This window comes from Aquarana catesbeiana, linkage group LG08, assembly GCF_042186555.1.
Source record: "Aquarana catesbeiana isolate 2022-GZ linkage group LG08, ASM4218655v1, whole genome shotgun sequence".
Taxonomy (NCBI): domain Eukaryota; kingdom Metazoa; phylum Chordata; class Amphibia; order Anura; family Ranidae; genus Aquarana; species Aquarana catesbeiana.
The window spans coordinates 194,293,003-194,317,194 of record NC_133331.1 but is presented as its reverse complement, the minus strand read 5'-3'; positions in this window follow the sequence as shown (position 1 = coordinate 194,317,194).

Sequence of the window (24,192 nt, the reverse complement as noted above, 5' to 3'; positions counted from 1 at the left end):
AATATATATATATATATATATTTATTTATTCAGGGAGGTCAAGTGATCAGGTTCCTCCCACTCAGATCTTGGTCTGGTGTGGCTGTGTGGGGAATAGCTGCGTTGGGTAGGCCTGAAGCTTTAAGCATAGCCATGTGCTCTAGGCTCTGCAAAGTAGGGCCTGTTTGTTGCCTGGAAGCTTAAGGAAAGGTATGGAGTTATGAGATGAAGTACCAAAGGTTATGAGCAAGGGTGTCAGGTACCTTTTCTGAGGCCAAGATGCTGGGAGAGGCTCCCCTTGCAGCTAAGCGCAGTATACCCCTAAAGGTGGTACAGGAGGTATAGGGTTCAAAGAAGCACGGGTTGCCAGCAGGTTGAGAAGGCTTGAGCTGATGAGCACTTGGAGACTTTGCTTGAGACGACAACAAGGAGTAATCTGGACACTAGTAAAAGCCTTATGTTAAAAAAAAAGTGAACAACTATTTTTGACTCTCCTGATACCTATTTCCCTTATCTCAGCACTATGGGGCACAAATTCCAATAACATGCATACTGAAAAATAAAAATAAAATAAAATTTAAACTCTAAATATTCAAACTCAAAATAAAATATTCACAAGATATGTATATATTTCAGCAGCCGCTTAATCAAAATAGATCACTTCCTCTCATCAGATAAATTCTCAATACTGAACCGTATTAAATTATTTATTTATTTAAATTAGGGTTGTCCCGATACTGATACTAGTATCGGTATCGGCACCGATACCGAGCATTTGCCCAAGTACTTGTACTCGGGCAAATGCTCCCGATGCTTCACCCGATACCTGGAAGACAGCTGTGATCGGTGCGTGGGGGAGTTACAAGATTCTCCCCCAGCGGCTTTCAGCAGCTTTAGTGACATACAGCGGTGATCGCTCACCGCTGACTGTCACTGCATCCTCCTCCATGCCCCCTCCGTTCCTCTGTCCCCCTCCGCTGTCCCCCTCTGTTCCTCTCTCCTTCCCTGTGTCTCTCCGCTGTCCCCCACCGTTCCTCTCTCCTTCCCTGTGTCTCTCCGCTGTCCCCTCCGTTCCTCTCTCCTTTTCTGTCCCCCTCCGTTGTCCCCTCCGTTCTGCTGTGTCTCTCCGCTGTCCCCCTCCGTTCCTCTCTCCTTCCCTGTGTCTCTCCGCTGTCCCCTCCGTTCCCCTCTCCTTCCCTGTGTCTCTCCGCTGTCCCCCTCTGTTCCTCTCTCCTTCCCTGTGTCTCTCCGCTGTCCCCTCCGTTCCTCTCTCCTTCCCTGTGTCTCTCCGCTGTCCCCTCCGTTCCTCTCTCCTTCCCTGTGTCTCTCCGCTGTCCCCTCCATTCCTCTCTCCTTCCCTGTGTCTCTCCGCTGTCCCCTCCATTCCTCTCTCCTTCCCTGTGTCTCTCCGCTGTCCCCTCCATTCCTCTCTCCTTCCCTGTGTCTCTCCGCTGTCCCCTCCGTTCCTCTCTCCTTCCCTGTGTCTCTCCGCTGTCCCCCTCCATTCCTCTCTCCTTCTCTGTCCCCTCCGTTCTGCTGTCTCTCTCCGCTGTGTGTATGGATAGAGTCAGCTGACTCTGTCCATTCACATAACTGATACATTGTAATCTCCTGTGATTACGATGTGTCAGTTTATGAATGGAGAGGAGCCGCTGTCTTCTCTCCATTCATTCTCAGTGCAGCTGAGGCTGCAGAGAAAGGGACTGGGGAATCTCTAACCTCTGTCTCTTTCTCTATCTCAAGGGGGAGATATCAGAGGTCTGTTAAGACCCCTGATATCTCACCAAAGCCCCCCAACAGGGCTGATTAAAAAAAAAAAAAACATATAAAGAATAAAAAAAATATTATTGTAAAAAAAAACAAAAACACACACACACACACATACACCGTTCACCCCCCCCCCCCCCCCAACAAAAGAAACCACTGTTAAAAAAAAAACAAAAACAAAAAAAAAAACACTGTCACGTGACATTAAAAAAAAAGTATCGGTAATCGGTATCGGCGAGTACTTGAAAAAAAGTATCGGTACTTGTACTCGGTCCTAAAAAAGTGGTATCGGGACAACCCTAATTTAAATTATTCATCCAAAGCAGCGCTCTTGTCAACAATTAAAATTGACTAGCTACCAAATGTCCAACAACATGAGTGTACATAGAGAAAACAACAGAGGTAGCAGATGGTGATGAGAACAGAAAGTCCAAAACACCCACAGCTGGAAATCTTGGTGTTGTCTGTAAAACATGCACCTTCCACCAGATTCCTCTGGGGTTTGAACTCACCGGACCTCTGTAATAATCGAGCCTTAACCAATATCCAGGGCTACCTCCACACAATGTCCTAGATCGGAATCTAGTAAAAGCCTGGCTGAGGGTAGAACACAGGAGAGCAGATTGGAGGCTGTGGTGAGGCCAGCTGAGGGTCAATCACAGGTAAATGATAAGCCAAGCAGGAGGTCAAACACTGGTAATCAGGCAGGTGCAAGTATAGCAAAGTCCGTGAGCCAAGCCGGGGGTCAAACACTGGTAATCAGGCAGGTGCAAGTATAGCAAGTCTGTGAGCCAAGCCGGGGGTCAAACACTGGAAAGTAGATCAGAGCAGGTCAGGAGGCAAGCCGAGGTCACAACAGGAATCACTTAAAGGATCACTAAAGATAATTTTTTTTTTTTTAATAACAAACATGTTATACTTACCTCCACTGTGCAGCTCATTTTGCACAGAGTGGCCCCAAACCTGGTCTTCTGGGGTCCCTCGGCGGCTGTCTCGGATCCCCCCGCAAGGACTCGACATCTTCATGTGAGCTCCCTCGCATGGTGTTGAGTGCTTGCGGGCGCGCTCCCGTGATACAGCTGGCGGCCATAGCCGCTCACTGTATCACTCGGCCCGCCCCCCGGCGCACCACATCATTGGATGTGATTGACAGCAGCGTGAGTTAATGGCTGCGCTGCTTTCAATCCATCCACTGTAACCAATCAATGGCCAAGCTGAGCGGCGAAGAGGTTGTCGCGGGCGAGCGCGGGACTTTCGAGGGGTCAGGTAAGTAAAACAGGGGGGCTGGGGGGGCCGGTATTGTCGGATGTTTTTTCACCTTAATGCATAGAATGCATTAAGGTGAAAAAACTTTTACCTTTACAACCCCTTTAAAAGTATAACACAGGAACAGGGAAGAGCTGAAGACAATTCAGCAACTTGGGTCAGACAGAGGCAGCCTTTTATAGGCCAGAAGGGGGAGCCATCTGTCTATTTCCAGTACTTCTACAGCCTATTCTCTGAACACTATTTCTCTGACAAAGGGACTGTGGAGAGCCTGGGAAACCATCAAGATGGACTCATCCAATGAATCCCTGCACGGTACTGTGAGTCTAAAGCTGCGTACACACAAGCGGACTTTCCGGCAGACTTGGTCCGGCGGACCAGACTCTGTCGGGCAATTCGATCGTGTGTGGGCTCCAGCGGACTTTTTTTCCCTAAAAGTTGAACTGACCTAGAAATAAAACATGTTTCAAATCTGTCCAACGGACTCGGCTTTCTAGCGTGCAAACCGTTCGTCTGTGTGCTAGTCCGACGGACCAAAAATGACGCATGCTCTGAAGCAAGTACAAGGCGGAAGCGCTCGGTCTGGAAAAACTAGCCTTATTGAAGCTAGCAGATTCCTCACACTGCTAATTCAGTGATCTTTTAATACAGCACATTCTTTTTTCTTTATAATGCTAGAAGAATGAAGTTGTTTTGCTGCTTATATTCACACAGAGTTCTCTCAAAACTTCTTTCTTCATTATTTATCCTCATGTCATGACTAATATTCTAGTTTTTAAAAGCCAGATCTGCATAAATAATGTTTACAATTCTTTTTAGAGTCATCTTTTAGATTTTAACAATATATATTTTCCAATTTCTTAAAAATTTAAAAAAATTCTGGTGATTTCCATTTTATATATTTTTTGTATTTTCAAGTTACCACAATAATATTATTATCTTGTATTTTTTATGAACCTTAATGAGGTTGGTGTCCCTTGTTAATTTGACAAAAGGCAAATTCATTTAGCACTACAAGTGCAAAAGTGCACTTGAAATTACACTGAAAGAGCACTTGGAAGTGCAGTCGCTGTGGATCTGAGGGGCACATGCAAGGAAAATAAAAAAACAGCATTTTAACTTGCATATGATTGGATGATAAAATCAGCAGAGCTTCCCCTCATTTCAGATCTTCCCCTCAGATTTACAGAGACTGCACTTCCAACAAGTGCACTTGCAGTGCAATTTCAAGTGCACTTTGCACTTGTAGTTTGCACTTGTATTACAAAATGAATTTGCCTTTAGTAAATAACCCCCATGGTCTGCCTACTCACAAACAAACTGTCCTTTTGGAATAAAAACACATATAAATTTTTTTTGTGTAAAGAAAATAGCCATTTATTCTGGTTAACAAAATAAAGAGGAAGGCAACACTGGAGACACTTTTGGAATTTGTGAATCCTTTTGTCCACCAGGGCACACATCAAGTCATTGGAAAACAAAATTGGGATCTTGCCGAGTCCATATAATAATGAGCACAATCTGCGTCTTCTGTCAGACCAGACTGAAGCCAGGCAATCACTTTCGACTCTTCCATAGAGCCTTCACTTCACGCTGTACTGCAGCCTTCCCTCCACGCTTCTCTGCAGCCTTCCTTGGAGGCTGTGCCTCTGGTGGTGTACTTGTGGCAGGAGGAGGAGGAGTAGGGGCTTCATTATAAATATGGTTTGTTTTAGTAAGCTGGCCCCACAACCCCTTCTGAAGAGCCTCAGAAAAAAGCCCCTCACAGAGGAGGCGTTGGTCCTTCCATCAACCTGGTGGCCAAATATGTACCATAGGCCTCTTCAGCATTGGGGGGGGGTCACTGATGATTTTGGTTGCTTCCTGAATGAGGGCAAGTGATTGCTCCTCTATTCTGGTCATCTTCCTAGGCCTATTGGTGGGAAGGTGGAGGGGAGGCACCTGGCATTCTGTGAGGCTCCTACTGGGCCCAGCCACCTCCTGCCTGCCACTGGGCACAGCCTCCTCCTCTCTACCACTGGGCACGGCCTCCTCCTGGCTGAGCTCATCCTGTGTATAAAAAAAGGGACATAGTTGTATTTTTGGATTCATCAATCACACACAATTTTCAGCTCATGATTTGCAAATTTAATTTTAAACCAATAGAAAAGGCTATCATTTTTGACCCCACCATTTTTCTAGCTGTTCACCAATATTTGAACAACATTTTTGGGCACTACTGTCTAGTGATATGTATACATAATAATATTTGTGATGAAATCATTGATTTGTAAGCCAATCAAACATTTTAGTTTACTTCATTAAGATTCAGACAATCAATAATTACAAAACAAAAAGTATACCTGGCTCTAGCTGGGCGCATCCACTTCTTCAATGATGAAAGGGCCCCTTTCTTCCTGGGACGCCTCAGCTGGGGAGGAGGGGTGTTGGGAAGGGTTGAAAGCGATTGCCTGGCTTCTGTCTGGTCATCCAGAAAACGCAGTTTTAGGTAGTACCACAGCTTAGGGACATAAACCTTGTCTGCTGCTGCTCCTGATTTGAGGGACTCCTGTATCTTCTTGTGCTCCCGCCTGTACATATTCTGCAAGATCCCAATTTTATTGTTCACTAACCTAATGTCTGCCTGGGGGACTCGAGTCTTTACAAACTCCAGAAGTATCCCCAGTGTTACCTGCCTTGCTTGCTTATTGAAATACAAGGGGTGCTTGACCTCCTACAGGTTTCGATTAGCTTCATATAGCTCAATAAAATGAGTCAAAAAATCTTCCTCCTTAATGGGATTCATTTTTTCTGAAAGACAATACACAAGAGAAAAACAGTAATGTCAGTCCAAACTCCCAGGATTATCTTTATGCCAATATAGGGCGCACACACACACGTTTAAATCTTACCTTCGTTTATGACGCTTGCTACTTCCGTTCGGACATACGGAGGCCAGCGCACTAGCTTTATATACACTGCACATGTGTCATGCTCCACCTGCGTCGCCCGCCCCTGACGTTCTTTATGACGAAGATCTCCCGCCCCTTCTCTGTTCGTTGCGCAGTGGGAGTATATAGTTAAAGATGGCGGAGACATTCTCAGGAACTAGCGCGGTGGAAAGCCCGGAGCCCCAAACATCCAGATCCAGGTGGAGATATAAGGCCGCCAACATGGCCTTTGAAGAAATGGTGGAGATTGTGGCCATATTGAGGAGGGAGGACTATGATGGCAAAAATGGTCCATACACCAGACCCAATTTTCGGAAGGACCAAATAATGTCCTCAGTTGTCACCTCTCTGAGGCAGCAATTTGGGATACGACGAGCTAAAGAACAATTGAGAAAGAGTTGGTCTGACCTAAAAACGAGGGAGCCAGAACAATATCGCAGAATCAAGAAGGTGCTTAAAAAAAGTAAGTACTTGTCGTGTGTTCTTATTGAGATACTTAACTTGCATGCTGATCCATATATGCTTTTCGTTTATACTGTTGAACGATGCGATCGTTTGTAAATATCGTTCTTTTTGAAAATACATATGATTCTAACTAAATGTCGTTCGTTTGCCAAGAAATATGATGGTACAGGGCTCTACCTACATTTTGGTCTTGATAATTTGTCTTATTAAAAGAAGTTTAGGATATTGTTGTGTAGATGTGTTTGAAACTGGAATGCTTAGAAAAAATGATTCAGTGTAATGTAAGGACACAGCAGCTGTTTCCACATCTGGACTCAGGAGCACTAGTGTACTGTGAGACACCAGAGAAATTTTTTTAGGGTAATCCACACAGGGGCTCCAGGGGATAATTGAGGTGTCTCCATTTGTGAAACTTGGCCAAAAAAGGAAAGTATTGCAGTTTGGTTAAAAGGGAATTTTAATCATGTCTTAAAATCGTATATTTTCTCATACAGACAATTGTACACCACTTCAAAGCAAGGTTTTATATTCCTATTTCTGTACTCTAATATCAGTGTGCTAAGTATACCTTTTTTTTAAATTATCATAGGGGAGAAAAGACTCAGACAACAGTCCCAGGACCCCCCAAACTCACCAGCCTGATTGGGTAATTAGCCCAAGCTGAAGCCCAAGCCCACCAGAGGATCTTGAGGAAGGAGAAGTGGAGGAAGTGGGCGAGATTTGCACCCCACCAGGTGAGTGTCTGACACCTCAGCTTAAGGTAATCTATTTATGCCTGCATATTTCTAAATACATATTTTTCCTCAAATTTTAGGTGATGTTCTGGTTGTGGAAGGCCAAGCGGCGGACCCATTTAGCACAGACAGTGCACAAAGACTTACTGGGCAGATAGTGGTCTGGAATGGCCACATTTATGCAATGCACAATCAACTAGACAGCCTGAAAAATTGGCTGGGCAGCATGCAACAGGAAATGAAGAACATAATTGATGTTTTGGGGAGAATATAATCAGTTTTTCCCTAAAACATCAATCATGTTCTTCATTTCAGTTTGAAATGTGAACATTGTTATGTTTTTCTAGTTGTAAAATAGTAAAGCCAAATTTTGACACACCGTGTGCTATCTGCCATCAGGGGATCTCAATGTATACGTTTTGTGTTTGCAACCCCTTCCACATAATGCTAGTTTGTGAGAGGAAGGGATTGCACTCACAAAACACGTTCATTGATCCCCCATGACATTATCCATTTGGACTCCCAATTTGTGTGCATCTGCAAAATTTGGCTTTTACATGGGTTACATCACCAGCACATTTTATTACATGTTGAACTTTGTAAGTTCCAGAGTTGTTCTTTGTTTTGTGTGTGAAAAAATCCTGTTTTAAAAAAAAAAATGTTTAAAAAAAAAAAAAAAATTCACAAATTATGCAGAAAATACGCAAAAAAATGTAGAATATAGTTACCCCCCCAAAAAAATCAAAAAAATTATTTTGAGTAAAAAAGTAAAAAAAAAAGTAAAAAAAAATAAAAATTGGAATGGCGTTTAAAAAAATGCACGTTTGAATGTGCGCACATTAAACATTTTAACCTCTTGACAACTGGGCACTTAAACCCCCCCCGTGACCAGACCAATTTTCAGCTTTCAGCGCTCTCACACTTTGAATGACAATTACTCAGTCATGTAATACTGTACCCAAATGAATTTTTTGTCCTTTTTTTCATATTAATAGATCTTTCTTTTGGTGGTATTTGATCACCTCTGGGTTTTTTATTTTTTGCGCTATAAATGAAAAAAGACCGAAAATTGTGAAAAAAAACCGCATTTTTCTTTGTTTCTGTGATAAAATTTTGCAAATTAGTAATTTTTCTTCATACATTTTGGCCACAACTTATAATGCTATATATCTTTGGTAAAAATAACCCACATTAGTGGATATTATTTGGTCCATGTGAAAGTTAGAGAGTCTACAAGTTATGGTGTAAATCATAAAAAATTGATCACACCTGATGTACTGATGGCCTATCTCATTTCTTGCGACCCGAACAAGTCAGGAAAGTACAAATACCCCCCAAATGACCCCTTTTTTGAAAGTAGACATTCCAAGGTATTTAGTAAGATGCATGGTGAGGTTTTTAAAGTTGTCATTTTTTCCCACAATTCTTTGCAAAATGAAGATTTTTTTTTCCCCCCCACAAATTTTTTATTGTAATAGGTTATTTCTCTCACATGGCATGTGTATACCACAAATAATGCCCCAAAATACATTCTGCTACTCCTCCTGAGTATGGGGATACCACATGTGTGGGACTTTTTTCACAGCCTGGCCACATAGAGAGGCCCAACATGCAGGGAGCACCATCACGTGTTCTAGGAGCATAAATTACACATCTAATTTGTTGACTACCTATTACAGTTTTGAAGGCCCTGGAGCACCAGGACAATGACATGTGACACTGACGTGGCACTGATGACAAATGGCACTGATACGTGGCACTGATGTGGCACTGATGACAGATGGCACTGATACGTGGCACTGACACTGATGTGGCACTGATGACAGATGGCACTAATACAGAACAACGAAAGGGTGACCAACTCGTTTAGGGAAGGGGGCCGTGCCACGTCCAATAATACATGAATACAGAAAAAAGGGGTTCCCCTAGGTGGACTTTACCGGCACTTGCATAAACAAAGAGAGGTTGTAGAAGTAGAGACTGTTGTTACATAGTAAAAACATATAAATTTTATTCATATGGGAAAATACAGATATTAAAAACAGAAATAGATATCTAGAGTAACATGGTAGTGCTACACAGTAAACATGATAAACATCAAGTGATAAGCAATAATGAAAAAAACAAAAAAGCATAAAAAAGCAAAGCAACATTTCTCAAGCCCGACGCGTTTCGGGGTATTTAGTGTTTGTAGGGTCCTTCTTCAGGGGCATATTTGAGAAAGAGGGGTTCATCTAAACTAATTGAAAAAATGGAGAGAAGGGGTCAAATGTTAGTAGGGCTATCAGTAGATATCCAGTAAGAGGTTAAAGTGATCAATAGATCGCCTACCTGAAAGGATTTCATTGATTGCTTGTAGAACTGAGATTTTTGTTAAAAGCAAGGAAAACCACAGAGAAAGGGCAGGACGTAGGAGTAAGCAATAATCGTATAACAAGTATAGGTACTATTGTTAAGTAGTAAAGGCTGCAAATAGGTGGGCAGCAATCTCCATAAAGGAGTATGGCAGTGCTCCAGTCCCGCCTGACCCGGGCGTGCGCAAGCCAGAGCGATATGCTGGGGTCACAGGAAGGCGTCTCTAAAAATGAAAAAAATGAGGAACCTTTAGAAAAGATCCAGTATAGGTGATTGAAGGGGTAAATAATTAAGTAAACTGATGTAAACAATACTGTGCAAAGGGAGCACACTAAAGATACTATATATATAGATAATAAACTTGATGGCTTGGTGCAACCGAAAAGTACAGTGAAAGCAAATTCGTAAAAGAGGTATGGCTTGAAGTACATTGGGGTAGAGAGAAATGTACATATATATAGATGAGTGTTATAATGAGGTTATTGCATGGTAGAAAAAGGGGAATAATAAATACAAAATATATATACCCCAGAGTAAACATATAATGTAATATGCATAAGTATAAAAGGATTCTATGGGTGTACATCCTGGGAGCTAGAGTAATGTAATTACGTATATCATAAAAGTATATGGGAAGTTTGTAAGAGACAAATATGTTACTACAAAAACCCTATGTATGTGTTAACAATAGCCCACCGGGACTAAGAGCCATAGAAGGCTGAGAAGTAGTGAAAAAGCAAGCAAAATATAACTGTATACTTGTAAGTGTGTACACAATCAAAGAAAAGATATTACTGCACCTATAACAATAATGCTTGAGTGAAGGGAGAGTAAAAAAAGTATGTATAAGTGGGGTAAAATACCTTAAAAAGACCAATCAAGTAACCAGCCTCACAGCCCAGCGTCCGGCGTGTATAGCGCCTTAGCAGGGAGTGAGTGAGGCTGGTATAAATAGTATGCGGGCTCCAATTAGCTGGCGTCGGAACGAGGCACAGCTGTGTAGTGGAGTCCGTCAGCTGAGACGCCCTGTACAGACCCCCCGAAGCGGGGGTGCGCAGCGCCGCCCCAACCGCGCATGCGCGAACGCGATGACGTTGGAGCGACGTCGCGCACACCCGCCCCACCGGCACGGAAGTGCCAATCCGGCGAACTGAGCATGCTCGCCAGAGTGGCAACATGGAGGCAGTGGGCGTGAGATGGAAGGACGCCCAAGTACCTCCCTAAGCGCCTCCCCAGGAAAAAAGGTTCCCGGGGCGGCTTGCCGTGCCGGGCAACCGCTCCGACCACCCACGCCACGGGAGGGGCGGGGGGAAGGAGGAAACTGGCCACAAGGAGGAAAAATAATAAAGGTATAAAAACGAATAACTGGAGTAAACCTGGCCTGATAAAAAAAAAAAAAAATGGAAAGTGGGATCAACACTCAATCCTGCCAAATCAAAAGTGGTTTCTTTTGAAAGATGGGTGGGAACTGGGTAATGCTAGGTAAGTATTTTTTCTATGTATAGGGGAGAAGGCATGGTCGAATAATCAACAGTGTATGAACATAAAATATACAGCAGGACTGGTAATAGAACAGGCATATTAGTGCCTTAGTACAGACATTGTGATATACCAAATAATGAGGTATATCATTATTTGGTATATCACAATGTCTGTACTAAGGCACTAATATGCCTGTTCTATTACCAGTCCTGCTGTATATTTTATGTTCATACACTGTTGATTATTCGACCATGCCTTCTCCCCTATACATAGAAAAAATACTTACCTAGCATTACCCAGTTCCCACCCATCTTTCAAAAGAAACCACTTTTGATTTGGCAGGATTGAGTGTTGATCCCACTTTCCATTTTTTTTTTTTTTTATCAGGCCAGGTTTACTCCAGTTATTCGTTTTTATACCTTTATTATTTTTCCTCCTTGTGGCCAATTTCCTCCTTCCCCCCGCCCCTCCCGTGGCATGGGTGGTCGGAGCGGTTGCCCGGCACGGCAAGCCGCCCCGGGAACCTTTTTTCCTGGGGCGGCGCTTAGGGAGGTACTTGGGCGTCCTTCCATCTCACGCCCACTGCCTCCATGTTGCCACTCCGGCGAGCATGCTCAGTTCGCCGGATTGGCACTTCCGTGCCGGTGGGGCGGGTGTGCGCGACGTCGCTCCAACGTCATCGCGTTCGCGTATGCGCGGTTGGGGCGGCGCCGGGCACCCCCGCTTCGGGGGGTCTGTACAGGGCGTCTCAGCTGACGGACTCCACTACACAGCTGTGCCTTGTTCCGACGCCAGCTAATTGGAGCCCGCATACTATTTATACCAGCCTCACTCACTCCCTGCTAAGGCGCTATACACGCCGGACGCTGGGCTGTGAGGCTGGTTACATGATTGGTCTTTTTAAGGTATTTTACCCCACTTATACATACTTTTTTTACTCTCTTTTACTCTCTCTATATATATGTACATTTCTCTCTACCCCAATGTACTTCAAGCCATACCTCTTTTACGAATTTGCTTTCACTGTACTTTTCGGTTGCACCAAGCCATCAAGTTTATTATCTATATATATAGTATCTTTAGTGTGCTCCCTTTGCACAGTATTGTTTACATCAGTTTACTTAATTATTTACCCCTTCAATCACCTATACTGGATCTTTTCTAAAGGTTCCTCATTTTTTTCATTTTTAGAGACGCCTTCCTGTGACCCCAGCATATCGCTCTGGCTTGCGCACGCCCGGGTCAGGCGGGACTGGAGCACTGCCATACTCCTTTATGGAGATTGCTGCCCACCTATTTGCAGCCTTTACTACTTAACAATAGTACCTATACTTGTTATACGATTATTGCTTACTCCTACGTCCTGCCCTTTCTCTGTGGTTTTCCTTGCTTTTAACAAAAATCTCCGTTCTACAAGCAATCAATGAAATCCTTTCAGGTAGGCAATCTATTGATCACTTTAACCTCTTACTGGATATCTACTGATAGCCCTACTAACATTTGACCCCTTCTCTCCATTTTTTCAATTAGTTTAGATGAACCCCTCTTTCTCAAATATGCCCCTGAAGAAGGACCCTACAAACACTAAATACCCCGAAACGCGTCGGGCTTGAGAAGAGTTGCTTTGCTTTTTTATGCTTTTTTGTTTTTTTCATTATTGCTTATCACTTGATGTTTATCATGTTTACTGTGTAGCACTACCATGTTACTCTAGATATCTATTTCTGTTTTTAATATCTGTATTTTCCCATATGAATAAAATTTATATGTTTTTACTATGTAACAACAGTCTCTACTTCTACAACCTCTCTTTGTTTATGCAAGTGCCGGTAAAGTCCACCTAGGGGAACCCCTTTTTTCTGTATTGATGGCACTAATACATGGCACTGATGACAGATGGCACTAATACGTGGCACTGATGACAGATGGCACTAATACGTGGCACTGACAGATGGCACTAATACGTGGCACTGATGACACGTGACACTGATGACAGATGGCACTAATATGTGGCGCTGATGACAGATGGCACTGATGACAGATGGCACTAATATGTGGCACTGATGACACGTGGCACTGATGAAAGTTGGCACTAATACGTGGCACTGATGACAGATGGCACTAATACGTGGCACTGATAACAGATGGCACTAATACGTGGCACTGATGACACTGATGACAGATGGCACTGATACGTGGCACTGATGAGACTGATGACAGATGGCACTGATACGTGGCACTGATACGTGGCACTGATGACACGTGACTCTGATGACATGGCACGTGACACTGACAGGTGGCACTGATGACAGATGGCACTATGTGGCACTGATGACAGATGGCACTTATACGTGGCACTGGGGACAGATGGCACTGGGGACAGATGGCAGGGACATGACAGCAGGGACAGATGGCAGGGACAGATGACAGGACAGATGGCAGGGACAGATGACAGCACAGATGGCAGGGACAGATGACAGGACAGATGGCAGCGGGGACACTTTTTTTTTTTCTGTTCACTTACCGCCGCAGTGATTCGCTCTCCCTCCTCACACGCTGTCTCTGTGTGAAGAGGAGAGCCGGCGATGAGAGATGATCTCATATGATTACATATGAGATCGTCTCTCATTGGCACCGCCGATCGCGCTGAAAACGGCTGCTATGATTGGCCGTTTTCAGCGATCTGTGACTGGCTGTGTCCAAGGGAAACGGCAAGCACAAAACTTCCCCGATGCGCGCCCGCGGGAGCGCGCAACGCAGAAGTAAACAGGAGGACGTCCAGGGACGCCCTCCCGGCAATTGGAGTCCGCGCTGTAGCCGTCTTTCGGCTATAGCGCGGACGCCTAGTGGTTAAACGACAACAATGTGTGTGGCTTCTTCTTTCAATACTCAATACCAGTTTAGGAATTCATTTTGTGTTTACACTGACAAAGGGCCTTATTTACTAAAGGGAAATGCACTTGGCACTACAAGTGCACTAGAAGAACCTAGGAGACAGCCAAAAATAAAAGCAAAAACAAGAGATTTTATCGTAAATACATTTTTTTTTTTTTTTTTAAGTTTAAATATGTTCTGGCATTGCAATGGCCCCCCTACCATTCAAATAACTGACATATCTGTCCCGCACTTGACGGGCGGTTTGGGGGGCCAAGCCAGTACGGCCAGTATCCAGGCCTGCGAGTTCAGATTCTGCACTAAGTCCCGCCTCAGGCCCAACAGAAGTTATATAGGTTTGTGAATGTCTTCTTAAAAAATTATGTAGTATACAACAAGACATGATGATATGCTTTATTTTATAGTCCGCCATATTGATGGCTGTGAGAAACAAACGAAACCAGCTGGCCATAATCCCGAAGGCATTCTCCACAACTCTTCTCGCTCTGGCCAGCCGGTAGTGTGTGGCATCCCTGGTAGCCATGGGGGTATACCTGCTCATCAATGTGTGGTGGGTGCCCTGCCAGGTGGTCCTGGCGGCATCCCTGGTGGTCCAGTGTGGCCATCCGCTGGGGGGGCTGCGCTGATAAACAATCAGCACAGACCCCCCATAGCTCCCAACTGTCCCTGATTTAGAGGGACTGTCCCTGATTTGGAACAATATCCCTCTTTCTTCCTCATTTGTCCCTCATTTTGGTCTAATCTATGTAGTTGTATATAAAATGCACTTTTTATCTTTTAAAAAGTTTTTCCCAGTGCTAAACCATTCATCCAATTGCTGTATTTGTAAATTTCAAAAGCCAATATCAAGGAATAGTAGTGGTAAAAAGCACTTGTGAATTTAACTGATCGTTTTTTTTGTATAATTGTCCTTTAAGGAGGTGTGACAGGGGTGTGTCCTATGCCTACATAATTTTGCTAATAGGTGTCCTTCGTTCCCATCTCATAAAGTTGGGAAGTATGGACCCCCCCTGTCAGGAGAGCAGCCGATAAACGGCTCTTCCTGTTTACACTGTGATCAGCCGCGATTGGACATGGCTGATCACGTGGTAAAGAGCCTCCGTCAGAGGCTCTTTATCGAGATCGGTGTAGTGGTGTGTCAGACTGACACGCCGCACCACCAATCGCCGCGCTGGCACGGGCGTGTGTCGGCTGTTATCCTACTGGACATCATATGATGCCCAGTCAGGATAAATGAACCACCGCCCGACTGTCATTTTGCTTTAGGCCAGGCAGGAAGTGGTTAAAGCAGTATTAAACTCAAAAGCCAACATTTATTAGATTACAGCTTACCAATTCTTAGATGTCATGGCTGCATTAGTTTTATTTGTTTAGACTTTATTTCCTTTATTTTCATTTGGTGATTTGGCCGAACAAGCTGTTATACAAATGTAGCATTTAGAGTGTTTAGACAAACCATTTACCACTGACAGGGGTGCTTAAAATGATCAGCTTTTATTTGTTAATGTAAAATCTTTATCCCAAAAGGAAAAAAATGTTGCTGTAACTACTTGTAACTTCTCCGCATGATGTGGAAACCTTGCAAGAAGATCTGAACAAATTAATGGGGTGGGCAACTACATGGCGAATGAGGTTTAATTAAAAAAAATGTAAAATCCATTGCACTCCTCAATCTTAAACCAGACAACATAACCTGTAATCAATTCAAATTACTTATTCAAATCAATACTGCAGCTAAACAAACTATAGCCAAAGCATGGAAGTCTAATACACTGATTGTGGCAGAAGTCAAACATAGAACGAACAAGGCCCTCATTTTCGCAAAAATGACAGCTATCAAAGACAATAATATTAATAAATTTAGTAGGATTTGGCAGCCTTGGGTTAAGCACTTCTTTTCTTCCAATTTCGACCAGTCATTGATGTTACCCTATTAAAATTAATGTAATATTGATGTATTATTGCTTTTCTATGTCGGGAGCCGGGACACCACTCCGGGGGATTCTTTCTTTTCTTCTTTTTTCCTTTTACCTTACTACCTATTTCTCTTAAGATCTCTTTAATTTCTAGGGCAAACCTATGTAATTTTATTTAATATTCAGCACTATGATTAAAATGCCCGTATAAATCTCATATTCTTTTCTCTTCCTTCTCTACTATCTTTTCCTTCATTATTTATTAAGCGATTGATAATTATGGGATATTTTTACAATTTACTTGAGTGACTCATATCTCATTATCAATGAGTAATGTCTTTCTGCAGATTAGACTTTCATAATTTTTCTCCTCCGATAGTTAAATATAGTCAATAATTTGTAATGAGAGTATCACTCCTTTTTTCCGTTCTTCATTTAAATTTCTTTCATCTTCTCTCAGGTGTACTATATGGATTAATTGCTATTTGTAATATTAATTTCATTCTTGATTATCCATGCCCCCATCTATCCACAGTTTGAACCCAAGCGGGGTGGATAGGTGGTCTGGAGGCATACTTTATATATTTTATATATAAATATAGATTCATATTTTGATTCACAATTTATTGACTAATTTAAAATTTTATTTACCTCTGATTTCACCTCACCTGTGAGATTTGTTTTTGTAAAAGCCATATAGATATGTCTCTATTGTTCATATATGTATCCCTTGATACATTATCTGATATACTTTGTTTTTTTTCTTATGCAAAATTTCAATAAAAAAATTGAACAAGAAAAAAAAATGTAAAATAATGCATTTGGGTGGCAAAAAAATGAATGCAATCTACTCTCTAGGGGGAGAACCTCTGGGGGAATCTAGGATGGAAAAGGACCTGGGGGTCCTAGTAGATGACAGGCTCAGCAATGGCCTGCAATGCCAAGCTGCTGCAAGCAAAGCCAACAGAAAATTGGCATGCATTAAAAAGGGGATTCATTCCAGAGATAAAACAAGAAATCTCCTGCTCTACAAGACTCTGGTCCGGCTGCACCTAGAGTATGCTGTCCAGTTCTGGGCACCAGTCCTCAGGAAGGATGTGCTGAAAATGGAGCGAGTACAAAGAAGGGCAACAAAGCTAATAAACGGTCTGGAGGATCTTAGTTATAAAGGAAAGGTTGCGAGCACTGAACTTATTCTCTCTGGTTAAGAGACAGTTGAGAGGGGATATGATTTCAATTTACAAATACCATACTGGTGACCCCACAATAGGGATAAAACTTTTTTGCGGAAGGGAGTTTAACAAGACTCGTGGCCACTCATTAAAATGAGAAGAAAAGAGGTTTAACCTTAAACTACGTAGAGGGTTCTTTACTGTAAGGGCAGCAAGGATGTGGAATTCCCTTCCACAGGCGGTGCTCTCAGCAGGGGGCATCGATGGTTTCAAAAAACGATTAGATAAGCACCTGAATGACCACAACATACAGGGATATTCAATGTAATACTGACATATAATCACACACATAGGTTGGACTTGATGGACTTGTGTCTTTTTTAAACCTCACCTACTATGTAACTATGTAACTATATAACTATGCCTACTTGCGTGACTGCAGTGTAAACTTGCTTTTCGATTTAATTGGTTAATGTATCTAAATTGGCTGGTACATCTAATACTCCAATCCCCCCAACTTAACAATGTTGCTGTCTGTTGTGTCCCTGTGCTCCTTCATCCAGAGTGGGGACAATCTAATACAGGAGGTGTTACTGGCTAGATCACCAGGTGAAAACAGAGGGTAAAAAGTCTAAAAGAAGAAAACTAATGCAGCCACCACATCTAATGATTGGTAAACTGCAATATATTACATTTGGGTTCTAGGTTTAATACCGCTTTAATAAAATGATTTGTAAAGCTGACCATACATTTTTTAAAGTATACCTATAGGCAAAACTTTCTATTTTTGGTTTTGGACAGAATGGAGAGAGATTATAACCCCTGGCAGTTTTTATTGCTGTCTGTGCCCCCCCCCCCCCATATTTAGGGACATTTATCCACTCTGTTTGTCCTTTTTTCTGTTATCACTGAAAGTGAAAGTAAAAGAAAATCTAAAATTTTGGGTTATCACCAGAACAGTAATAGAGAGAAAATCTTCCAATGGGGACACTAGTTCTGGTGACCCTGGTGACAATTAGGGATTTCCTCTTACTTCCTGTTTAACCCCTTGGCGCCGGCCGTACGTACCCCTTGGCGCCTGTTCCTTGACATGAATTGCTGTATATACACCTGCACTCGTTGCGGTCGGGAGTTTTCCGGCCACATGACCGCCGTGACAGCCAATCACGGTGGTCACGTGATCTTAAGCCACACCCCGCCACCCGGTGTCATAAACCTCTTAAAGGGCCAGGAGGTACCTGCGCTACGAGGTTAAGCTATGGGACAGGAAGTAAAAGGAGTGGGTCACAGATGGCGAAATGAAAATCTTTTTAGTTCTACTTTAATTTTTCGTGCAACTGATCAATAAATGCAATATTTTCACTGATTAAATGTCTAAAACAATCAATCCTTGCAACCCGATAAGTTTGCCTAACTTAATACGTTAAAAATGTATTGGGGAAACATGCATAAAATTTGAAAGGCCAGCTGTGAAATTATTGGAATTTTCCAAGCTATCCTTTCTTCTGCAACTCGATCCTACAAAAGCTGCTGAAAGCTATGGTGGTGAACAATCAAGAATTGGTATACATGACTGAAATAATGAAATGATTGATTCATTGAATGGATCGGATCAATATGTATTTTCAGCATATAATGTAACATTGTAACTTATGTAAAATGTACAATGTATACGTACTTTTCTGAGATATAGGTTGTAGTTTTTTGTTTCTATCTCGGCCCATCAATTCCACTTCCAGTTTTCTATTATTTAAAGAAGATTTGGTCTCCATATGTTCTGACAGATTTATTTCTTTTTGAGAAAATACATTTGACCATTTCTTTTGAAATACTTTGTTTGTTAATCACTGACTATTTTGAATTTGGACATAGAATCAAGGGTTCTATGAACCCTTTCACAGGGTCCAATCAGGTTTGCCTAGAAGGGAAGGAGAGGGTGCTGTGCGGTGGGTGTAGTACCAGGCAAGGAAGGAGGGACACTGTGCAGTGAGTGTAGTACCAGGGACGGAGGGACGGGGTGCAGTGCTGTGGGTGTAGTACCAGAGAAGGAAGGAGAGGGCGCTGTACAGTAGGTGTAGTACCAGAGAAGGAAGGGGAGAATGCTGGTGAAGTGTGTGTCGTACCAGGGAAGAAAGGATAGGGTGCTGTAAAATGGGTTTAGTACCAGAGAAGGATGGAGAGGGTGCTGTGAAATGGGTGGTATAGTACCAGGGACGGAGGGACGGGGTGCAGTGCTGTGGGTGTAGTACCAGAGAAGGATGGAGAGGGAACTATACAGTGGGTGTAGTTCCAGGGAAGGAGGGAGATGGTGCTGTGAAGTGGGTGCCGTACCAGGGAAGGAAAGAGAGGGTGCTATACAGTGAGTATAGTACCAGGGAAGGAGGAGAGGGCGCTATGCAGTGGGTGTAGTACCAGGGAAGGAGGAAGAGGGCGGTCTGCAGAAGGTGTAGTACCAGAGAAGGAAGGAGAGGCGCTGTGCAGTGGGTGTGGTACCAGGTAAGGAAGGAGAGGGGGCGCTGTGAAGTGGGTGTAGTACCAGGGAAGGAAGAGAGAGAGCGCTGTGAAGTGGGTGTGGTACCAGGTAAGGAAGGAGAGGGGATGCTGTGAAGTGGGTGTAGTACCAGGGAAGGAAGAGAGAGCGCTGTGAAGTGGGTGTGGTACCAGCTAAGGAAGGAGAGGGGATGCTGTGAAGTGGGTGTCGTACCAGGGAAGGAAGAGAGAGCGCTGTGAAGTGGGTGTGGTACCAGGTAAGGAAGGAGAGGGGATGCTGTGAAGTGGGTGTAGTACCAGGGAAGGAAGAGAGAGCGCTGTGAAGTGGGTGTAGTAACAGGGAAGGAAGAGAGAGCACTGTGAAGTGGGTGCAGTACCAGAGAAGGAGGAGAGGGTGCCGTGGCAGTGGGTGCAATACCAGGGAAGGAGAAGAGGGCTGTCACGTACCTGGTAGGAGTCTGATATGACAAGGTTGGCCTCTCTTGTATCTTCAGCCCAAGCCCCACTGAAGGTGGAACAGATGGTGGCTAGAGTCAGGAGGAACACGAGTGCCTGATATGCCCCGTACACACGGTCGGATTTTCCGATGGAAAATGTCCGATTGGAGCATGTTGTCGGACATTCCGACCGTGTGTGGGCTCCATCGGACATTTTCCATCGGATTTTCCGACACACAAAGTTTGAGAGCAGGCTATAAAATGTTCCGACAACAAAATCCGATCGCGTCAATTCTGACCGTGTGTGGCCAGTTCCGAAGCACAAAGTGCCATGCATGCTCAGAAGAAATTCCGAGACGGAACAGCTCGGTCTGGTAAAATTAGCGTTCGCAATGGATACAGCACTTTCATCACGCTGCAATGTAAAAAATGGTTTAATACAGCGCACTCTCTTCTTCTTCATAATGTGAGAAGAATGAAGTAGTTTTGCTGCTTATATTCACACAGACTTCTCACAAACTTCTTTCTTTATTATTTATCGCGATTCCCTCAATATATTTTGATTTGTCACATCTGACAATTTTTTTTTTGTTGTTTTCTTTTTTTTTTTTTTAAAGGCTGTTTTTTGTTTTTTTTGGGTTTGTATTTTTTTCAAGGCTGATCTTTGTTTTATTTTTTTGTTAGTTTTACTCCCTAATATTTTTGTGTGTGTTTGGTGTGTCAAGTTACCACAACACCATTGATATCTTATATTATTAAGAAAACAAAATAAGTGTAGCGCTAAAAAAGTTTTAAAATGTCCAATATCAAGATGAAAAAATAAACCAACAGTTCTAAGTGTAGAATATGGGAGGAAATCATCCATATATATATATTGATCCTAATGATAGGAAGTCCTCAGAAGTAATATGACTTCAGACAAAGAGCACATCAATGGGTATAATATCTGGAGTGAAGAAGTGCACTAGACTAAGCAGCAAGACAGGAACACATCAGCTTATGGTTCATCCCAAGAACATCACCCCTCTGGATCATCTACAGCCACTGACCACCCAAGCTTTGTCTGACCCAACTCGGCGTATGCCCCTTTGGGTCCATTAGATCTGGTAAGCCTCTTCATTGTCGGGGGTCGTGTGTCTGTCTTCACACTGATGGCTATTTGTGTGCATCTTCAAAATTTGGCTTTTCCAGGGGTGACTTCACCCCATCTGAACGCAATATCAAACACAGTTCCTAAATACTCATGTCTGATATTGCCTTCAAGTTCTACCAAATGTGAACTTTGTAAGTTCAAGATTTGTGTCTTTCTTGTTGGTTTTAAACATGCCTGTTTTATCTTAAATGAACATTTCTATTTTTTCTAATGTGACCCCAAAAATTGTTATACAACAAACATGTTGGTTTGTTTTAAAAACCTTTTCTAAATGCACATGTGATTGTGCAGGTATTTAAAAGATTGTTAATCAAGAATGTGTGGATTAGGGATGAGCTTCGTGTTCGAGTCGAACCCATGTTCGACTCGAACATCGGCTGTTCGATCGTTCGCCGAATTGCGAACGTTATGGGCCGTTCGCGCTAAATTCGTGTGGCGCGTCACGGCCCATAATTCACTGCGGCATCGCAGTGCATTGCTGGCTGATGATTGGCCAAGCATGCACTATGACCCGCATGCTTGGCCAATCACAGCGCTGTCAGTAGAGAGAGCTGTAATTGGCCAAAGCCAGGGTGGCTTTGGCCAATTACGGCTCAGGGCATTTAGTACACACCCCACACTATATAAGGCCGCCTGCACGGCGGCCCTGTGTAGTGTGTGTTCCGGTGTGCTGAGAGATAGAGAGAGAGAGAGACAGTGTCATTTGATTTGAGTTAGATAGATTAGGCAGAACAGTCAGTCAGTTAGCTGCACTTACAGTGTATTGTGTATATATATGCATCCCAGGTGTTGCATATATATATATACACTGTATTCAGTTTAGCTAGATCCGTTCCTGTTATCTTCTATCTAGACTATTTACATTTAATGCAGTGCGTCCTGCTCACAGTGTTCAGCTAGATCCGTTCCTGTTAAATTCCTACTGACCGGCAGGCTTGTCTGGTTACAGTATATAAAGCTACCTGAAGAAAATTACAGGTGTTCTATTTGATCCTATTAGTACCACGGTCAGGCAGCTAGACTATTTACATTTAGTACAGTGTGTCCTGCTCACAGTGTTCAGCTAGATCCGTTCCTGTTATCTTCCTACTGACAGGCAGGCTTGTCTGGTTACAGTATATAAAGCTACCTGAAGAAAATTACAGGTGTTCTATTTGATCCTATTAGTACCACGGTCAGGCAGCTAGACTATTTACATTTAGTACAGTGTGTCCTGCTCACAGTGTTCAGCTAGATCCGTTCCTGTTATCTTCCTACTGACAGGCAGGCTTGTCTGGTTACAGTATATAAAGCTACCTGAAGAAAATTACAGGTGTTCTATTTGATCCTATTAGTACCACGGTCAGGCAGCTAGACTATTTACATTTAGTACAGTGCGTCCTGCTCACAGTGTACAGCTAGATCCGTTCCTGTTATCTTCCTACTGACAGGCAGGCTTGTCTGGTTACAGTATATAAAGCTACCTGAAGAAAATTACAGGTGTTCTATTTGATCCTATTAGTACCACGGTCAGGCAGCTAGACTATTTACATTTAGTACAGTGCGTCCTGCTCACAGTGTACAGCTAGATCCGTTCCTGTTATCTTCCTACTGACAGGCAGGCTTGTCTGGTTACAGTATATAAAGCTACCTGAAGAAAATTACAGGTGTTCTATTTGATCCTATTAGTACCACGGTCAGGCAGCTAGACTATTTACATTTAGTACAGTGCGTCCTGCTCACAGTGTTCAGCTAGATCCGTTCCTGTTATCTTCCTACTGACAGGCAGGCTTGTCTGGTTACAGTATATAAAGCTACTTGAAGAAAATTACAGGTGTTCTATCCCAGCTTAGTGCAGCTACAGGCCATTAGTATGTCTGGAAGGCCAAGAAGGAGAGGCAGACAGTCACAAGCCAATAAGAGAGGGCAAGCAGGCTCTGTGTCTAGTGCTGGTCGTGGAGACGGTGCATCCTCATCAGCACGTGGCCATGGGACACGCTTGGCCTTTTTTTCGGCAGCTGGCCATGTTGAGCCGCAACATGCGGAAGACTTGGTCGAGTGGATGACCAAGCCGTCCTCATCCTCCTCATCCTCTCTCACCCATGCCCAGGGTGCTTTGTCTGGCAAAGCAGCGGCCTCTTCCCTCAGCTCAATGTCATCAGTGACTCCTTCCCTAGCTCCACCATGTCCTCATGAGGATTCCCTCGAACTGTTTGACCACAGTGTTGGGTACATGCTCCAGGAGGATGCCCAGCGTTTGGAAGGCTCTGATGACGATACTGAGCTCGATGAAGGCAGTAACATGAGCGCGGACAGAGGGGGTGCCCAAGAAGGACAGCAATCTGGCAGTCATGCTCCCCCTGCTGCAGCATACTGCCAGGTTTGCTCCAGTGATGAGGAGGGAGGGGATGATGAGGTCACTGACTCAACGTGGGTGCCTGATAGGAGAGAGGAGGAGGAGGAGGAGGAGGAGGAGGAGGAGGAGGAGGAGGAGGAGGAGGAGGCGGCAGCACATCACCAACGAGGCAGGATGCCCTCCAGGGGCCAGCCTAAGGGCAGCACATTGACTGCATCACACCCCAAAGCTCCACATGTGCAGGGCGCTGCAGTCTCTGCGCGTTATTCAAAAAGTTCTTTGGTGTGGGCCTTTTTTGAGACGAGTGCATCAGATCGCACCGCTGCTATTTGCAACATATGTCTCAAGCGTATCTCGCGTGGCCAAAATATCTCCCGCTTGGGTACCACATGCTTGACCAGACATATGTTGACCTGCCATGCAGTTCGTTGGCAAGCGTATCTAAAAGACCCACACCAAAGAACAAAGAGGATCTCTCCTTGCTCCTCATCAGCTGAGATTTCCAACCCCACTAGACCTTCAGTCCTCTCTGAGACCTACAGTGAGAGGAATGAAGGTGTAGAATTAGGTGTGTCACAGCCAAGTACTTGTGGGCAATCTGCTTTTGGTACACCGACGTCAGATTGTACCAGGCAAATTTCCCTGCCCCAGCTGCTGCACCGCCGAAAGAAGTTTGCTCCCAGCCATCCACATGCCCAGCGGTTGAATGCTAGCTTGGCAAAATTGCTAGCACTTCAACTGCTGCCTTTTCAGTTGGTAGACTCTGCCCCCTTCCGTGAGTTTGTGGAATGTGCGGTTCCTCAGTGGCAGGTACCC